Below are 19,648 nucleotides of genomic sequence, written 5' to 3' on the forward strand. Positions count from 1 at the left end.
GGGGGGGGGGAGAATCAAGCATTTATTCTGCTATATATTTCAAGACGCCCAGATTGTTTATAAAGGTAACAAATGCAACAGGCCTGATAGACTTGGAAAGTCAGTAATCACAACTCCTAATGAAGCATTGAGCAGAGGCAACAATCATCTATAGTTGTTACAATTATGGGGTAGAATGTTGATGGGAAGCTTTATGCTGGCTGTATTGAGGTAACAAAACCTGAACCCACTGATTTATCACAAAAAGTGAGACCACCAGATACCATGGGCCTCCTAATGCAATGCAATAGGAAGTGCACACACACCATCTATGAAATATTCTTGCACAAATTGAACCTAAATCTAATCGAACATCTAGTTCTAATTACCCAAATGGGAAGAAATATGGAGAACAAAGAAACAAATTAAACGATACCAGGAAAATATAATCAGCCAAGGTAAGGATGTGGGGAATTCCACAAATTACCCAGTTTCATCAATAAATAACTAGCATGAAAGAAACGGAGTAGAGGAAGAACTGATTTAGATTAAAAGTTTTTGAAGACACCTCACTCAATCAAATGCAACGTTGGATCTCGTATTCAATAAATGAATTGTAAAAAGATATATTCACATCGATTGGGGGCATGTGAACATAGATTCATAACTAAGGTGTTTATATAATTTGTCATCTAAACAGGGCATGTTGAGAGTTAAAGGAGACACTATGAATAATTGTGCTCGTACAAAGGTGGAGCTTGGATCTCTCCCAGGCAAACTTGATTTCCCTGGTATTGCACAACGCTGTGGAGTTACTGTTGGTTATTATGTTTAAGGTTTTTTGCATTATATTAGTTTCAGGTGTACAACATAATGATGCAATCTATGTGTATATTGCAAAATGTTCACCACAATAAGTCTAATTAATATCCATCACCACACAGTTGCAAATTTCTTTTTCTTGTGATAAGAACTTTTAAGATCTACTCTCAGCAACTTTCAAATATACAATGCAATATTATTAACTATATTCACCAGGCTGTACATTATATGCCCAAGACATATTTGTTTTATAATTGGGCATTTGTACCTTTTTATTATCTTTACCCATTTTGCCTGTCCCCCACACCCCTACCTCTGGCAACCACCAATCTGCCCTCTGTATCTATGAACTTGGTTTGAACTTTTTTTTAATGTTTTCTTAAATGTTTTTAAAGCTATTTGTTAGAAAAACAACTCTCAAACATTTTAGTCTCAGAATCTTTAACACACTTAAAAATTACTGAATCATACTCACAAGGATAGCTAGAATCAAGAACACTGAAAATAAATGTTGGCAGGGATGTGGAGAAATTGGAATGCTTACACACTGGTGGTTCAAATGTAAAATGGTACAGCTGCTGTGGAAAACAGTTTGACAGTTTCTCAAAAAGTTAAAAATAGAGTAACATAGAGTTAAACATATGACCCAGCAATTCTATTCCTAGGGATATAACCAAGAGAACTAAAAACATGTATTCATACAAAAACTTGGGCACAAATGTTCATAGCAGCATTATTCATAATAACCCACAGTGGAAACCACATAAAAGTCTATCAGCTAATGAATGGACAAACAAAATGGGCCATATAGGTACAATGGACTATTCGTCATCCATAAAAAGGAATAAGGTCCTGATGTATGTTATAATATGGCTAAACTTTAAAGACATTAGGGTAAATGAAATAAGCCAGACACAAGAGATCCCATTTATATGAAATGTCCAAAATAGACGAATCAGTAGAGTCAGAAGTAGATTAGTGGTTGGCAGGGGATGGGGACAAAGGAGAATTGGGTAGGTATGGACTTTCCATTTAGGGTGATGAGTGTTCTGGTATTAACTGGTGGTGATGGCTACTCAACCTTGTAAATATGCTAAACCTGCTGAATTTTGTACTTTAAAATGGTGAATCCTATGGTATATGAATTAAATCTCAACTTAAAAACTATTTTAAGAACATATTGAGGACTTCAAAGACCTTGGCTTTATGTGAGATATTCAGATATTTTCTATATTAAAATGAAAAAACTTTTAAAATATTGATTTGATTCTTTGAAAAATACCAACAAGGCTGGACTGGCGTGGCTCAGTGGTTGAGCATTGACCCATGAACCAGGAGGTCACAGTTTGATTCCTGGGCCAGGGCACATGCCCCGGTTGCAGGCTTGATCCCCAGGGTGAGGCATGCAGGAGGCAGCCAATCAATGATTCTCTCTCATCATTGATGTTTCTATCCCTCTCTCCCCCTCTCCCTTTCTCTCTGAAATCAATAAAAATATATTTTTAAAAAAGAAAGAGCCCTAACCGGTTTGGCTCAGCGGATAGAGCGTCAGGTTGCGAACTAAAGGGTCCCGGCTTCGATTCCGGTCAAGGGCATGTACCTTGGTTGCGGGCACATCCCCAGTGGGGGTGTGCAGGAGGCAGCTGATCGGTGTTTCTCTCTCATCGATGTTTCTAACTCTCTATCTCTCTCCCTTTCTCTCTGTAAAAAATCAATAAAATATATTTTTTTAAAAAGAAAGAAAAATATCTACAATAAGCACATCACAGAAAAATATCTTTTCCCAGACCCGTGAAAGTCCCCCTCCACAGAGGCCCAGGAGTGACCTAGGGGAGTCCACAGTTTGTAGGAGAAGAACTAATAGTAATGTCAGCTCAGTTGGTCTTCACCCTGCACTGTCCCCTCATTCAATCTACACAATTTAAATTCAGGGAGGAAGCATTATATCCTTTCTCTCCTTGACTTGCTCTTCCTCCAGTTTTTGGAAAGCACCACGACAACATCTCTTAAAAGAATAAATGAATTTAGTGGCAGCTGTACTCCTGAGAATTGATCAAATATGAATACCCATATTTAAGGATATGTGTTCAAGTCCACCAGGATAAACAAGAAGGTTCCCTGTGTCACTGTTCATAGGGCAAGAACCTAAACAAAGTGAAGGCTCATTCCCGGCACATCCACATTGGGAAATTCTCCAGCCATTTATTAAAAGAAGTGGAATGAAACGAGAGGACTAGGAGGGGTTTCCACGAGGGCTGTTCCCTGATGAATGGCAGATGCAAGAGAGGCTATGGTCCCCTGTTTATAAGACAATGCTTTGAAACAATGAATGCCTGCATATGTAGATACATACATATGTGTAGGCCTAAGAGCACTTAAGTCGGGAGAAAATATGGGGGACTATCCCAGGTTCTCGGTGTAGATGACCTTGGGTGCCGATGCAGAGGAAAGGAGGAAGAGAGAGATGGAAGGGCCAAGCCAAACAAAAGGAATGGAAAGAAAAGAATGGCCACACCTCTTTACAAAGCACATAGGCGAGTGTGTATATGTACTTCAGTAAAATGATGTCTGAGTGTGATTATGTATAATGAGATTAAATTGTAAAGTATTTCCTTTACAGAGAAATGGAAGAATGCAATAAATTCCAGAGATTTTGTGGCTAAACATTTAGGCATGCCTCTTTGTTTCCCAAAGACCATATGATTAATGATTTAGGCTGAAACCTCTTCGTAAGGAAAAGCAAAAGTGAGAGGAAGTAAAAAAAGAAGTGCTTTGCCCTAGCTGGTTTGGCTCAGTGGTTAGAGGGTCAGCCTACGGACAGAAGGGTCCCGGGGTTGATTCTGGTCAAGAGCACGAACCTCGGTGGCTGGCTCAATCCCTGGCCCGGGTTGGGGCAGGTGCAGGAGGCTACCAATGGATGTGTCCCTCTCACATCGATATTTCTGTGTGTGTGTGTGTGTGTGTGTGTGTGTTCTCTTCCCCTCCCTTCCACTCTGTCTAAAAATCTATGGAAAAATATCCTTGGGTGAGGGTTAACACCAGAAAAAAAGAAACTTTTAAAAAGAGAAGTGCTTGCTCTCCTTTATCCTAATAAGAATAACACTGATGTGATTACAGCATGACAACTAGTCTTTCAAGGTTCAGATGGTCTAAATGTGGTTAATAACAGGATTTTGAAACACACTGTAAGATAATTACTGCTTGCAGCAGAGCTACTTTTCTGATTACAGGCCAAATGGAAAAATGATAGTGCAATATTTACAGCCCTTAAATTCCTGTGGTGAATGAGGCAACCACTACACTCGTTTGCATATGAAACAGCAACATTTTAAACATTGATCATGAAGACTGGTTTCGGCTAAAGAGCACACTAATTTATTTTGAAGGTTCACATGTTTATAAGATGTGTAGAATAGCAGCGATGGTCCTTAATGACCCCAAATCATTTGAAATGGTGTAAAGAGAGCTATCAACAAAAGAATATCACAAACATACAATATCGGTCAAAATAAAAAATGTCATAGCAACTGAGAAAGACAAATATCACATGATCTCACTTATTTGTGGAGTCTAATGAACAAAATGAATTGATCAACAAAATAAGACCCAAAGCAGGGAGGCATGGAACAGACTGACATACCCCGATGTGGGGTTGGGGGTATGAGAAGAGATAAACCAAACAACTTATATACTTACTAGAGGCCCGGTGGACGGATTCATGCACCGGTGGGGTCCCTCGGCCTGGCCTGCAGGGATAGGGCTGAAACTGGTTCTCCAACATCCCCCAAGAGGTTCTGGATTTTGAGAGGGCGCAGGCCAGGCTGAGGGACCCCACCAGTGCAAAAATTCATGCACTGGGCCTCTAGTATGCATATAAGATCTTTGATTAATCTCTTCCCACCCTCCCCTCTCCCCCCTTCCCTCTGAGATTCATCAGTCTGTTCCATGTTTCCATGCCTGTGGTTTCACTCCTGTGTTGATCATCTGCTTCCTGGTGGTCAGTGAGCGTCATAGCTACCGGTTGGACAGTCGAACAGTTGACCAGTCGCTTAGGCTTTTATATATATACTCGGAGCTCAGCGCACAATTGAAAATCTGATTGGAAATTGCGCAGCACCGCCCACCCTCCAGTCGCCTAGGGATATTTTCCCATTAATTTTTATAGAGCATGGAAGAGAGAGGGAAAGACAAAGAGAAACATCAACGTGAGAGGGACACATCGATTGGTTGCCTCCTGCATGAGCCCTGACCTGGGCCCACAGCACAGCAGCCCCTACAGCCACTGCTGGTCCAGCCCTGCCTCGCTCCCTGGGCCCCGCAGCCTGCTGGTCCGGCCCTGCCTCGCTCCCCGGCCCCGCAGCCTGCTGATCAGGACCTCCCCAGGCGCAGGCATGTGGAGACCCCTGCCGCCCCGCCCCGATGCTGGGCAACCCATTCCTGTTCGTTTGACCAGTTACAGCATTCTGGTTAATTAGCATATTTCTCTATTTGATATAGAGATAGATAGATAGATAGATAGATAGATAGATAGATAGATAGATATAGATATAGATATGCATAGCCCATGGACAGGGACAATAGGATAATGAAGACCTGGGGGAGGAGGGAGGGGCTGGCGAGAGAGTGGAAAGGGGGGGAAATGGGAGATATCTGTAATACTATCAACAATAAAATATATATTTAAAATTTTTTTTTAAGTCATAGCAAGTTTAAAATTTGACTGTAATAAGTTGGCTTTCTCTGTGGTATTTAGTCCACTGCATTGCCAATATACCTTTCTCTCCCTAAAATTCTAAGCTCGCTTAGTTTCCTTTTCATGTCTGTGCCATGAGCTTAATTTACCACAAGTTTTTTTTATTATTATTAAGGTAGTATATGAGTTCAGTACATCTTCCCCCAAAACTGTTCCTTCCACAGGGAGTGTGGATCCTGCTCCCGTGTTTTGCCTTGAGGACCTCATTCCAATGGCATTCCCCTTTTGTGCTCTCTACTCAATTATTCCCATCAGTGCCCCAAAACGCTCACTGTGTTCCATCATTAAAATGTTCCTTCTGTTGCCATATTCCTTCTCAGGAACCACCCTATTTCTCTGCTCACCAAAGTGTCTTCAAACAAAAAACAAAACAGTGAACCCACATATGTTGTCCTCAGTTGTTCATTCACTAAGTTGTTCTTTATTATGGAAAGTTTGCACCTGGTTATATCTTGCAAGTTTTTAAAACTTTATAAGAGTTCCTCTGCCCCTTTTTCTTTAATGCCATTGAAGAAACAAGGCCATTTGTGCTGCAAAAGGACTGAAACTCTGGACTTGGCAGAATGCTTCTTTGTGATGTCACTGAATTTGTTCCTCTATGTGCCCCATTTCCTGTAAATAGCTGTTTAGATCCGGAGGCAGCATTAAATTCAGGACCCATCTTGCATAGGGGTGGGGCTGTGTACTTCTGACTGTAACACAGGAGGCATGGAATGTCCCACTTTTATTGATGATAAGAGGGTTATCTGATATAAACTTACCCACCAATTTCCCCCCTGGTGACTTCGCAGCTATCGGTGATCATTGCTTAATTCTTGTAGTTCATTAAGGGTTACGAAATGGCAATTTTGTAATTCTGTTATTTTCCTTTGCATGTTTTACCTGGAACTCTGCTTTAAATAGAACCTTCCCTCAACTAGTTATTTGATCACCCTGAAATACAGTTTTTACAGGAAAAGCAGGATAAGTGCTTGATCCTTCCCCTCACCAAGTTTTAAAATAATGAGTTTAGTGCTCTAGCAGCCTTCAGTGAATACCTATTTCTTGTTGTTCTTAGATCTCAAAAAGTTCTTATAGTTTCCGAGAAAGACAAATGTCACATGATCTCACTTATTTGTGGAGTCTAATGAACAAAATGAATTGACCAACAAAATAAGACCCAAAGCATGGAGGCATGGAACGGACTGACATACCTTGATGTGGGGTTGGGGGGATGAGAGGAGATAATCCAAAGAACTTATATAGTTATACACATAGCCCATGGACATGGGCAAGAGGGTAGTGAGGACCTAGAGGGTGGGTAGGGGCTGGGAGGAGGGGGCGGTGGGGGGAAAATGGGAGACATCTGTAATACTATCCTATATAATAAAAGCCTAATATGCAAATTGTCCCCTCAACCAGGAGTTCAACCAGGGAGTGGGGCTGGCTGGCCAGCCTCCTGCATCCCCTCCCCTCGATGGCCCAGCCTTATTGGCCCCGATTGGGATGGGCCAGCTGGACCCCACCTGTGCACGAATTTGTGCACCAGGCCTCTAGTCTATCTACACTAATAAAAGACAAACATGCAAATTGACTGTACCTTTGCTACGCCTTCAGCCATGCCCCCAGCCAATCAGAGCGAATATATGCAAATTAACCCAACCAAGATGGCGGCCGGCAGCCACGGAGCTGGAGCGAGCAGGAGGCTTGGTTGCTCCAGTGATGGAGGAAGCCAAGCTTCCCACCTGCCACGGATGGCTCTCAGCTCCACTCAAGGCTACAAAGTTTCAATTATAGAAGGTAAATAAATCCCAGAATAAAAGAAAAAAAAAGAAAAAAAGGAGAAGCTGGGAGCTTCCATCGCTGGGGGGCTTGGTCAGCCTGAAAATGGACCTCAGCCTCTCACCCAGACTGGCCAGGCACCCCAGTGGTGACCCCCACCACACCCTAAAGGGGGTGTGGCCAGCCTGAAAACAGCCATCACTCAGGCTGGCCAAACCTCCATGGGGTGAGGGTCCCCACTGGCCGGGGGGGGTTTGACCAGCCTGCAAGCAGCCATCACCCCCTCACCCAGGCTGGCCAGGCACCCCAGTGGAACCCCCACCCTGATCCGGGACACCATTCAGGGCAAACCAGCCGGCCCCCACCTGTGCACCAGGCCTCTATCCTATATAATAAAAGGGTAATATGCAAACTGACCCTAACAGCAGAAAGACTGGGAATGACTGGTCACTATGACACACACTGACCACCAGGGGGCAGATGCTCAATGCAGGAGCTGCCCCCTGGTGGTCAGTGTGCTCCCACAGGAGGAGCTCTGCTCAGCCACAAGCCAAGCTGATGGCTGCCAGCACAGCGGTGGTGGTGGGAGCCTCTCCCTCCTCCTCAGCAGCACTAAGGATGTCCGACTGCAGCTTAGGTCTGCTCCCCGCTGGTAAATGGACATCTCCTGAGGGCTCCTGGGCTGCCAGAGGGATGTCTGATTGCCAGCTTAGGCCCAATCCCCTGGGGAGTGGGCCTAAGCCAGCAGGTGGTCATCCTCCGAGGGGTCCCAGACTGCGAGAGGGCACAGGCTGGGCTGAGGGAACCCCTCCCCCCCCCCCGAAGTGCACAAATTTTTGTGCGCCAGGCCTCTAGTCTACACTAATAAAAGAGAAAAATGGTAATTGGCGTACGACCGCTACCCTTCCCATTGGCTAATCAGCGTATCCTTATGCAAATTAACTGTCAGCCAAGATGGCGGCCGGCAGCCAGGCAGCTGGAAGCGAACAGGAGGCTTGCTTGCTCCAGTGACTGCAGACTCCAACGTTCCCCGCCTGACTTGACTTGCCGGCCTCTGAGCTGGCAGTTTGAAACATTCTAACAAATATAGAAGGCCGGGATCTCAGAGCTGAAGTTATACATTGTTTCGATTATAGAACCAAAACAAACCAGCAGCGGAAGCCTCAGAGCTAGAGCCAGAGCTAAAGCTGGCCCAGAAGAAAAAAAGAAAATGAAAAAAAGGAGCGGTTGGGAGCTTCAATCAATCGCAAGCCTTAAGGCAGCCCTCAGCCCCTCACCCAGACTGGCCAGGCACCCCAGTGGGGACCCCCACCCTGAAGGGTGTGTGACCAGCTGCAAACAGCCATCATCCCCTCATCCAGGCTGGCCAGGCACCCCAGTGGGGACCCCCACCCTGATCCAGGACACCCTTCAGGGCAAACCAGCCGGCCCCCAGGCCTCTATCCTATATAGTATAAGGGTAATATGCCTCCCAGCACTGGGATCAGCGGAGCCGAGAGGTCTCCTGGCACCAGATCAGCATGACAGGGTGCAGCGCCCAAACCCCCTGATCGCCCTGCGGCTCTGTGTGTGACAGGGTGTGGCATCCCAACCCCCTGATCGGCCCTGCTCTGTGTGTGACAGGGTGCAGTGCCCCAAGCCCCTGATTGGCCCTGCTCTGTGGGTGACAGAGGCCGGCACCCCAACCCCCCCCACCACGGGCCCTGCTCTGTGTGTGACAGGGTAGAGCCATAACCTCCCTATCAGCCCTGCCCTGAGTGTGGCAGTAGTGGTGCCCCAACTCCCTGATCCACCCTGCTCTGTGTGTGACAGGAGGCGGTGCCCTAACTCCCCTATCGGCCCCTACTCCCCTACTCTGTGCGTGACGGGGGAGCTCCCCAACCCCCTGATGGGCCCTGCTCTGTGCGTGATGGGGTGGGGGGGCAGTGCTCCAACCCCCTGATTGGCCCTGCTCTGTGCGTGACAGGGGGCGGTGCCTCAACCCCCCAATCAGCCCTACCCTGAGCGTGACTGAGGGTGGCATCACAACCTCCCAATCCGCCCTGCTCTGTGCATGACAGGGGGCGGCGCCCCAACTCCCCAATCAGCCCTGCTCTGAGCCCGACCAGGGGCTGCACCTAGGGATTGGGCCTGCCCTCTGCCACCCAGGAGCAGGCCTAAGCCAGCAGGTCGTTATCTCCCGAGGGGTCCCAGACTGCGAGAGGGCACAGGCTGGGCTGAGGGACCCCGCCCCCCCGAAGTGCACAAATTTTTGTGCACCGGGCCTCTAGTATATATATAAAAGCCCAGAGACCGGAACAGTGGAATGACCAGAACAACCAGTGACTGTGATGTGCACTGCGGCAGCCAACCAGCCTGATCCAGGCCCTGATCACCCCCCACCCTAGCCAGCCTGGCCCCCGATTGGCCCCCAACACCCCGATCAGGGGTGGGGTCAGCCAATCACCTGCGGCCCCTCCCCCCTGCTGGCCCATCCTGATGGGCCCCCATCGGGGTCTGCGGGCCAGACCTCACCCTCGCATGAATTTGTGCAACCGAGCCCCTAGTCAACAATAAAAATACATTTTATGATGGAAAAAAAAGAATTTTATAGTTTTGATGACTTTTATTTCCTTGTCATTATTCTTTTTATATTCAAATTGTCCTATCCTTTTCCAAGAGGGAGTCTAAAAAATATATTTTTTAATAAACTTTATTTTTTAAGTATGTTTTTATTGATTTCAGAGAGAGGAAGGGAGAGGGAGAGAGAGATAGAAACATCAGTGATAAGAGAGAGAATCATTAATTGAATGCCTCCTGCACACTCCCTATTTGGGATAAAGCCTGCATGTGCTCTGGCTAGGAATCAAACCATGACCTTCTTGTTCGTAGGTTGATGCTCAACCACTGAGCCACACCAGCCAGGTGTACATTTTATTTTTTAGAGCAAAATTTAGTGGAAGGTACAGAGGTTTTTCACATATTCCCTGCCCCCACACATGTGCAACTCAATGGGAGTCTTTTCATTTTGGCTCCTGTATAATTTTTCACATTTTTTATTTTCTTTTTATTGTCTAAAGTTTTACATATGTCTCCTTTTTCCCCTATTGACCCCCCCCCCCCCCTCCCAGCCATTCCCACCCCAGGCAAGCCCCCACTGCCAAGTACCTGTGTTCATTGGTTATGCTAATATGTATGCATACAAGTCCTTTGGTTGCTCTCTAACTCCCCACCTCATCTGTCATTTGTCTCTGGATCTATTTTTGTTCATCAGCTTATGTTGATCATTATATCTCACATATGAGTGAGATCATGTGATATTTATCTTTCTCTGACTGGCTTATTTTGCTTAGCATAATGCTCTCCAGTTCCATCCATGCTGTTGCAAATGGTAAAAGTTCCTTCTTTTTTATAGCAGCATAGTATTCCATTGTGTAGATGTACCACTGTTTTTTAATCCACTCATCTGCTGATGGGCACTTAGGTTGTTTCCAAATCTTAGCTATTGTAGATTGTGCTGCTATGAACATAGGGGTGCATATATGCTTTCTGATTGGCGTTTCTGGTTTCTTGGGATATAGTCCTAGAAGTGGGATTACTGGGTCAACTGGGAGTTTCATTTTTAACTTTCTGAGGAAACTCCATACTGTCTTCCATAGTGGCTGCACCAGTCTGCATTCCCACCAGCAGTGCATGAGGGTTCCTTTTTCTCCACATCCTTGCCAGCACTTGTCGTTTGTTGATTTGTTGATGATAGCCATTCTGACAGGTGTGAAATGGTACCTCACTGTTGTTTTGATTTGCATCTCTCAGATGATTAGTGACTTTGAGCATGTGTTTTCATATGTCTCTTGGCTTTCTGTATGTCCTCTTTCGAAAAGTGTCTATTTAGGTCCTTTGCCCATTTTTTGATTGGATTGTTTATCTTCCTTTTCTTAAGTTGTATGAGCTCTCTGTAAATTTTTTTTAATCTTTATTGTTCAGATTATTACAGTTGTTCCTCTTCCCCCCCCCCATAGCTCCCCTCCACCCAGTTCCCACTCCACCCCCTGCCCTTACCCACCCCCCACCCCCCATCCATAGGTGTACGATTTTTGTCCAGTCTCTTCCCACACCCCCATACCCCTTTCCCCCCAAGAATTTTCAGTCCACTCCCTTTCTATGCCCCTGATTCTATTACATTCACCAGTTTATTCTGTTCATCAGATTTTTTATTCACTTGATTTTTAGATTCACTTGTTGATAGATATGTATTTGTTGTTCATAATTTATTTTTCCCTTTTTCTTCTTCTTCCTCTTCTTAAAGAATACCTTTCAGCATTTCATATAATACTGGTTTGGTGGTGATGAACTCCTTTAGCTTTTCCTTATCTGTGAAGCTCTTTATCTGACCTTCAATTCTGAATGATAGCTTTGCTGGGTAAAGTAATCTTGGTTGTAGGTTCTTGCTATTCATCACTTTGAATATTTCTTGCCACTCCCTTCTGGCCTGCATAGTTTCTGTTGAGAAATCAGCTGACAATCGTATAGGTACTCCCTTGTAGGTAACTAACTGTTTTTCTCTTGCTGCTTTTAAGATTCTCTCTTTGTCTTTTGCTCTTGGCATTTTAATGATGATGTGTCTTGGTGTGGTCCTCTTTGGATTCCTTTTGTTTGGGGTTCTCTGAGCTTCCTGGAGTTGTAAGTCTATTTCTTTCACCAGGTAGGGGAAGTTTTCTGTCATTATTTCTTCAAATAGGTTTTCAATATCTTGCTCTCTCTCTTCTTCTGGTACCCCCATAATTCAAATGTTGGTAAGCTTGAAGTTGTCCTAGAGGCTCCTTACACTATCTTCCTGTAAATTTTGGAGATTAAACCCTTATCTGAAATAGCATTGGCAAATATGTTCTCTCATGCAGTGGGCTTTCTTGTTGTCTTGTTGATGGTTTCTTTTGCTGTGCAGAAGCTTTTCATTTTGATGTAGTCCCATTTGTTTATTTTCTCCTTAGTCTCCATTTCCCTAGGAGCTGTGTTGGTACAGCTATTGCTACGACATATGTCTGCTATTTTGCTGCCTATGGAGTCTTGTAGGATTTTTATGGTTTCCCGTCTTACATTTAAGTCCTTTAGCCATTTTGAGTTTGTTTTTGTGTATGGTGTAAGTTGATGATCTAGTTTCATTTGGCTCCTGTATCATTTTGACATGACTCAGTAGTCTGGATTTCTTCCTTGCTTTCTAGAATGACAAAATTGAATCAGCCATTTTCCCAAAGAGCCCTAGTTCCTTCTAAGGGAAAATGCTATTTAAAGGCTACAGCCCAAACAGTGGGATGCCATTGCTTCAGAGTTTTTATTACTTTTAGGCTTCCGGGCTCAGCAGACACATCTAGGAAATATGTTATTTAGAAAGAGAAAATAAATCATGAATTCATATTGATATTTACAATTCACATGGAAGATTCCAGGCTTCTACTTTTGAAATATGAGACATATAGGTCTTCTTTTTCACTGAAAATATTATTTCCTAATAATAATATTAATATTATTAGTTACTTACTTTGTCCTAAATATACACATAAAGGTACTAAGATAAGAACAACTTAAGATTTTTTGGCTGTTCTTTTTTGTCTTTGGGATGTATCTGGTAAATAATTACAATCAAATACTATGTTTCAAGTCACTTGAAAAAAAAACTTTTTATGGCTGTGTGGCCAACTTCATACATAGTTAGATTCATTCATTTTTGTTCCTTTTGAGTCTTTTAGGAATGGCTTTTTTTTTTTCTCATTCCCTTTTCTTTTTCAAAAAAATATATTTGTATTGATTTCAGAGAAAGGAAGGAAGAGAAACATCAATGATGAGGGAGAAACATTGATCAGTTGCCTCCTGCATGCCCTCCCTCCCCACCCCCCCTTTCCCCCCCCGCCATTTGGGATCGAGCCTGAAAACCAGGCATATGCCCTGACTGACCGGGAATTGAATCCTGACCTCCTGATTCATGGGTCCACACCACCAGGCTCTCATTCCATTTTCAACACACTCAACTCTGCCTCCACCCCACCAATCAGCAAAACTGCTCTTGTCCAGACCACCAATAGCCCCCTCATTGCTAGATTCAGTGGACACTTACATATCCCTCTTATTTGATCTCTAAGGAACATCTGACCCTTGATCTTTCTCTCCCTAAAACCTTCTCTTGCTTGTGGTGAGCTCGCCCCTCCTGGTCCTCCTTCGACCTCTCTGTCACTCCTTCTCCTCTGCTTTCTCCTGCACTTGAAAGATTGTAGTCCCTCAGGACTTGCCATCGACCCTTTTCTCATTGCCGGCCTTGACTCTGGGGGTGCTCTCATGCTCCCCACAGCCTATAACGTGTTCAACTCCCACTGTGGACCTCCCGCCCAGACCCATGGCTGAGCTTCAGAATCACACATTCCAATTCCTACCTAGCGTTTTCTTTTGTATGTCTTATGAGTAAATTTTATATTTCTGAACTGAAATTTGAATTTCTGAAGGCTTCCAAAGCTTTTTGTTCTATATCTTCATTCCATCTACCCACTCGTTTCACCAGAAATATGACTGTCATTCTTGCTCTTTCCTTCCACCTCACCTGCAACCTATTAACAAGTTCTATTGATTTTCTCTCTAAAAATTATTTTTAAAATATATTTTTACTGATTTCAGAGAGGAAGGGAGAAGGAGAGAGAGATAGAAGCATCAATGATGAGAATCATTGATCAGCTGCCTCTTGCATGCTCCACACTGGGGATCGAGCTCTCAACTGCAACCCGGGCATATGCCCCGACCGGGACTCCAACCATGACCTCCTGGCTCATAGGTCGATGCTCAACCACTGAGCCACGCCAGCCGGACTCTAAAAAATACCTTGAATTCATCAATTTTATTTGCTGCCACTATTACCATCTCACTCCAATTCCTCTTCATTTGACCAATCCAATAGCCTTCCCTTCTTGTCCACCATCCCATCTCTATTAAAAACTTAACTTGTGCCCTGGCTGGTTTGGCCCAGTAGGGGGCGTGCAGGGGGCAGACGTTCAATGAGTCTCTCTTATCACTGATGTTTCTATCTCTCTCTCTAAAATTAATTAAAAAAATATTTTTTAAAAGTAAAACCTTAATTCACATAATGTCATTTCCCTGCTTAAATTCCATTATCATAAATTAAAACTCCTTACTGTCACTACTGGGCTCCACCTCACTTGACCCTTGGGTCCCTGCAACCCCATCTTGCCCCTGTATCACTTAGCTCTGGCCGCACTGGAGCTGCTTTCCAACAATCCAAGCTCCATTTTGCCTCAAAGTTCTCACATATGCTCTTTTATCTGGTCTTTCCCCAACTCTTGTCATTCTGGGCTCAGTTTAAATGCCTCTTGCTCAGAAAGGCCTTTCTTGCCTATCCCGCGTCCCCCCCCCGTCCCCCCAGTTTAATTAAGTGGGTACTGCATACTATTTCCTGGTTGGCACATGTATACATTGTGTTTGTTTAGTATCTCTCTATCCGGTTAGACCATAACTATCTTGGGATGGGGAACATCTTGGTTTTTGTTCATTGGCACGGTGGCTATTTGACTGTAAGGGCAATTATCCATATCAGACTTCCATACAAATGGCATATTCAGGGGTTTTCAGCTATGACCAATGAAGCAAAGCAAATCAATGTCTGAGTGCAGCACCGGTGACAATGTACGTTCAATAAAGGATGCTGTCTTAGGATGATTAGGGGGAAATACACCAGCTTTCTTATCAACTTTTCATTTAGCCCCCTTATTCAGAGGGAGGGCTAATCCCTATGACTCTAGAAACAAAAATAGCTTATATTTGAAGATCACTTTGAATCTTTTCAAAACATTCTTTGATGTACTCTTTTGAACCACACTCTGAAGCAGTCACTATATTTCCATTTTACAGAGGAGAAAAGTGAAGCGCAGAGAGATTAAGGAGCAAGGGGGGGGGGGGGGGGTGTCTCCCAGCTAATTAGAGGCAGAGCTGGACTTAAAACCCATTCTTTGAATTCCAATGCTAGTTTTGTTTATTCCACTATACAAATTAACCTCACAATGAGGAGCAGAAGGGAAAGTACCCATGATTTCCTAAAACAGCCACTGTTCATCACTGACCGGACAGTCAACCTTTTCTCAATACTGAGCTTTCCCCCTTTTACAAACCAGCAACCATGAACAAAAATCACTCAAAACTGCTCTTTCTTCAGCTGTGCTAACGCCATGCATTTCTCTTTTTAAGCCAGACTTTAAATAAATTACTTCTGTTGCATTCTATAGGTACGTCTCTTTAAGAAACACAAATTTAAATAAAAAAGTAAAAAAGTCCTTAGATCTTATTTAAAGACTCAACATAGAATTCTTTTTTATTTTTTAATATATTTCATTGATTTCAGAGAGGAAGAGATAGAAACATCAATGATGGGAGAGAATCATTGATTGGCTGCCTCCTGCACACCCCACACTTGGGATCAAGCCCGAAACCGGGGCTTGTGCCCCGACTGGGAATCAAACCATGACCTCCTGGTTCATAGGTCAACACTCAATCAATGAGCCACGCCCACCGGGCAACATAATTCTTTTAAATAATGAAACCCGCCTGGCACATTTAAGGCAATTACACAATTCAGGGCTTACAATTGCCAGATCACACACAGCAGGATGCCTGTTTCTCAACCTGAATATATGTGTTTTTAACCTCACAAACCTGTAATGAATTTGCTGGATTGCTGGCTTTGCCATATTCTCAACATATAATAAAGGAAAAATTTGCTTCTTTGCAGAATAATTAAGTCGAGGACATTGCATTCTAGCCACAAAGAAATGCAGACTCCCTTTTGTAGGCATTTTTCCTTTCAAAAAGGTTGCTTAAAGTGGTTTTTAAAAGATAATTCTAGCTTGCTAAATTTAGGGTGTGGAAAAAGTCCAAAGCAGAAATATTCCATGGCTAATGTGCAAGCAATATTCCATGGTTAATATGTGTAGTAAGGGTAGGTGTCCTACACTGTTGATAATGCACGCCCCCCTCCCCCTTGACACACAACACATAATTTAGCAAAGTGAAAAGTTACCAGAGGCAGTGAAGAACCCTTTAGCACCATCACCACATTTTAAATGTAAAATGATTTCATATTTGAGTTCTTTCTCCCATCCAAATACTAACCAGGCCCAACCCTGCTTGGCTGACAAGATCAGATGAGATAGGATGCGTTCGGGGTGCTGTGGCCATAGTCCTGAGTTCTTTCTAAAATCGCCCTGAAGTCATAGCTACTTTTCAGAATTTATCAGCAAGTTATCGGAAAATGGATATCTGCATTTTTAAGGCAGATTTCTCATTGTTCTCAGTTCACTTGCAAAACAAGATGTTAGCTGTAAAATTTAATACAAGATGTGTACCGGTATCTGAAGCCTGCTTTGAAATGCATTGAAAAATACACTGACTAGCCCTTGGCTGGTGCGGCTCAGTTGGTTGGCGCATCATCCCCTACACGAAAAGTTGGTGGGTTCGATTCCCAGTCAGGGCATATACCCAGGTTTTGGGTTCAATCCCCGCTTGGGGAAGGTATGGGAGGTAACTGATCAATGCTTCTTCCATCCAGGTCTCTCTAAAAATCAATTAAAAAAAAATATCCTCAGGTGAGGATTAAAAAAAGTTAATTAAAGCTAGATGGATGATATTGGATAAAATATAACAAAATGTTTAATGTAGAATGCAGGTGGTTCACACTACAACTCTTCAACCTGAGAAGAATAAAGGTGGCAGGTCCTTTATTCTGCACCTGCAACTTAGCTCCCAGGTAGCATTCTGAGATGGTATCAGTAGAGACAACCGTGTGAGACCTGGACAGCCTGGGCCCTTGACACCTATACCAGCTTCTCACACAGCAAACTGGGTAGGATAATAGATGCGGAGTCTTTGGGGACTCAGAGAACAGGCAGCGAAGTGGTTAGAGTGTATACAGAAGGAAGGGTTGATCTGTGTCACTGAGACTCATGAATTGTTCTGAGAGGAAAGAGCACTGCAGATGGGGAGAAAGTGGGTGGCTCAAAGGTCAAGGGCAATTTAAAGGTTAGAAACCAATACATTTCTGGAAGTCTGAGTTTGCAGTGGAGATTCATGCTTACAACATAATATTAAAGACTACCACCAAGTTCTTGGGCCTTAATCATCCAGATTTAAAATACTACAGGAACTTTTTATAGCTTGTCTATTTTTCTGCAAACAAGACCCATCAAAATGTATTCTTGTGCCTCCTGGAGCTGTGGAGTTCCCCTTCATCTACAGAGGACATGCCCTAGTTTGTTGTTGAGACTGTCACATAGAGACAGAATCAGAAGCCATGCCAAGGCCCAAAGGTGACCTTTGGTCATATCCTGTCTATATAGTTTGCCAGTTTATCACAGGAGGAATCGAATGGGCATGTTTTCAAAAAAATAGAGAGGATCCAGTACTGTTGATGGTCTGAGGCATGGAAAACAAGTTTAACTTGTTTTTATGAGTGACATGTGTTGTATAAGCCTGCACAACTGGTCATCAGTTTGTCCTGGTTTTAACAGAAGATTCACCTGTGAGTGAGGGATATGATCAAGGTCATCAAAGATATTATGACACCCAGACAGAAGAGGGTGGTAGAATGGAGGGCAGAGGTTGGGTTCAGCTTAGGGGATCAATCATTGCAAAGTTGGGGAGGCCTAACAGGCCCTAGTGAGAATGGAAAAAGCCCAGATGAGAAATGGGTGACTTTGAATTGAAATGGAAAAATTGATGGGAGGGAGAGAAGGGGGAACAGAAGGGCCAATTCTTCAAGATACCCATTGTCCCAATCTATCAAAGTCAGTGATTTGCAAATTCTGCTTTGAGCTTCTCACCTTCACTTTAATCACCAACTTTGTAAATGGTTGATCCATTTAAGTTTCTTTAAAAGACACAACCCACTGTGGAGTTAAAAAAAAAAAAAATCCATGGTCCTAGATAATGGCAAGCAAAAAAAAAAAAACATTTGATGATTATCTGGGGCTTTGTCCTTTATGGCTGCATCAGCCCAGGACTTATAGAACCTGCTACTTTATCTTCAAGGAACACAACCTGCCTCCAAAGCTATGTTTGTCGAAGCCAACACTGAACTTAGATCTGTACAATCTGGGTTTGTGCCTTGGTGCTGATGGTTATCTGTGTAATTATGAGTAAGCCATTCATTTGCTTTTGTCCACACTCTATCTCGAACTCAGAGGGGTACACACAGAAAGGAAAGCAAATTGCATTTTTGTGAAAGAACTTGGTGGCTAGGTGCTCATTATCTGGTACACATGATTATCAGCTAGCTTCCTTCAGTTCTGTTCCCCTTTGAAACACGTTTGCAATGCAAACTCCTTTTCAGTAATGGGAACAGTACTAGGTATCGTGTAGATGCCCATGAATATTTCGTGCAAAGAAAAATATAGGCTTAGTTCCCAGATGGTGCCCAGATCTTTTAGAAGACTGATCTAAAGAAACTTTAGGAGTCTCCGTCTATCAAGTCTGAGGTTCCTGGCAGCACACAGCATACCCTGCACAACTCCACACTGAATTGTTTGCACTCTCTGGCACACAACAGGCCGTTGAGTCCTGGGATACTTTTGTCCATATCACTCTCAAGACTCAGCTCAGGTATCCTCTTCCTGCAGAAACCCCTACTGTCCTGGATTTCCACACCGAGTTAAGGGTCTCTCTCTACCACAACGAACTTGCTGACCCAAAATACTGTTATTGCACCCTTTCCCAAGGTAAGGATTGTTCCCTCACACAGTGCCTGGCACAGATGGCAGCAGCCCTAGGAATGCTGACCTGAGTAACAAGACCACACTAATGACTCTAAATTTGGGACTATTTCGCTTGTAATTGACTACTAATAATTCACATTTGGCCAGGCAAAACATATCTAGTTTCCCCCTCTCTGGAGTCCCATCCTGCCTAGTTGTATTGAAGCACTGAGAGTAATACAAGGCATCTTTACACTGTCATTTTGATTCCAGGACAATGCTATTTGAACTCTCAGACATTTCAGTGCCAACATTTTAATGACAACATGCCAAACCTGGATTTCCCTTGAGAGGAAGGGGAAATGGTGAGGGAGGAGCCTGTAGATGAAGCCAGCCTGCAGACCACTGGCTTCCCCGCCTGCAGCAGGAGCTAAAGGGAGGGCTTTGCTTTGCTTAGGAAATGCATTTTATTCCTACACTAAAGCAAGCTGGCAGGACTGGAGGGAAAAGTGGTGCCCCGATGAAGGAAAGACCAGGCCTCATAGGATTGGCAGCAGCAGGCAGGGGGTATAGAGGCATTAAGGAAGATAGACTTACCCCTGAAGATGTGAGGTGGCAA

Source organism: Myotis yumanensis, unplaced genomic scaffold, assembly GCF_028538775.1.
Source record: "Myotis yumanensis isolate MYYU_CA2020_CCGP unplaced genomic scaffold, mMyoYum1.0.hap1 SCAF_3, whole genome shotgun sequence".
In the NCBI taxonomy this organism is placed as follows: Eukaryota; Metazoa; Chordata; class Mammalia; order Chiroptera; family Vespertilionidae; genus Myotis; species Myotis yumanensis.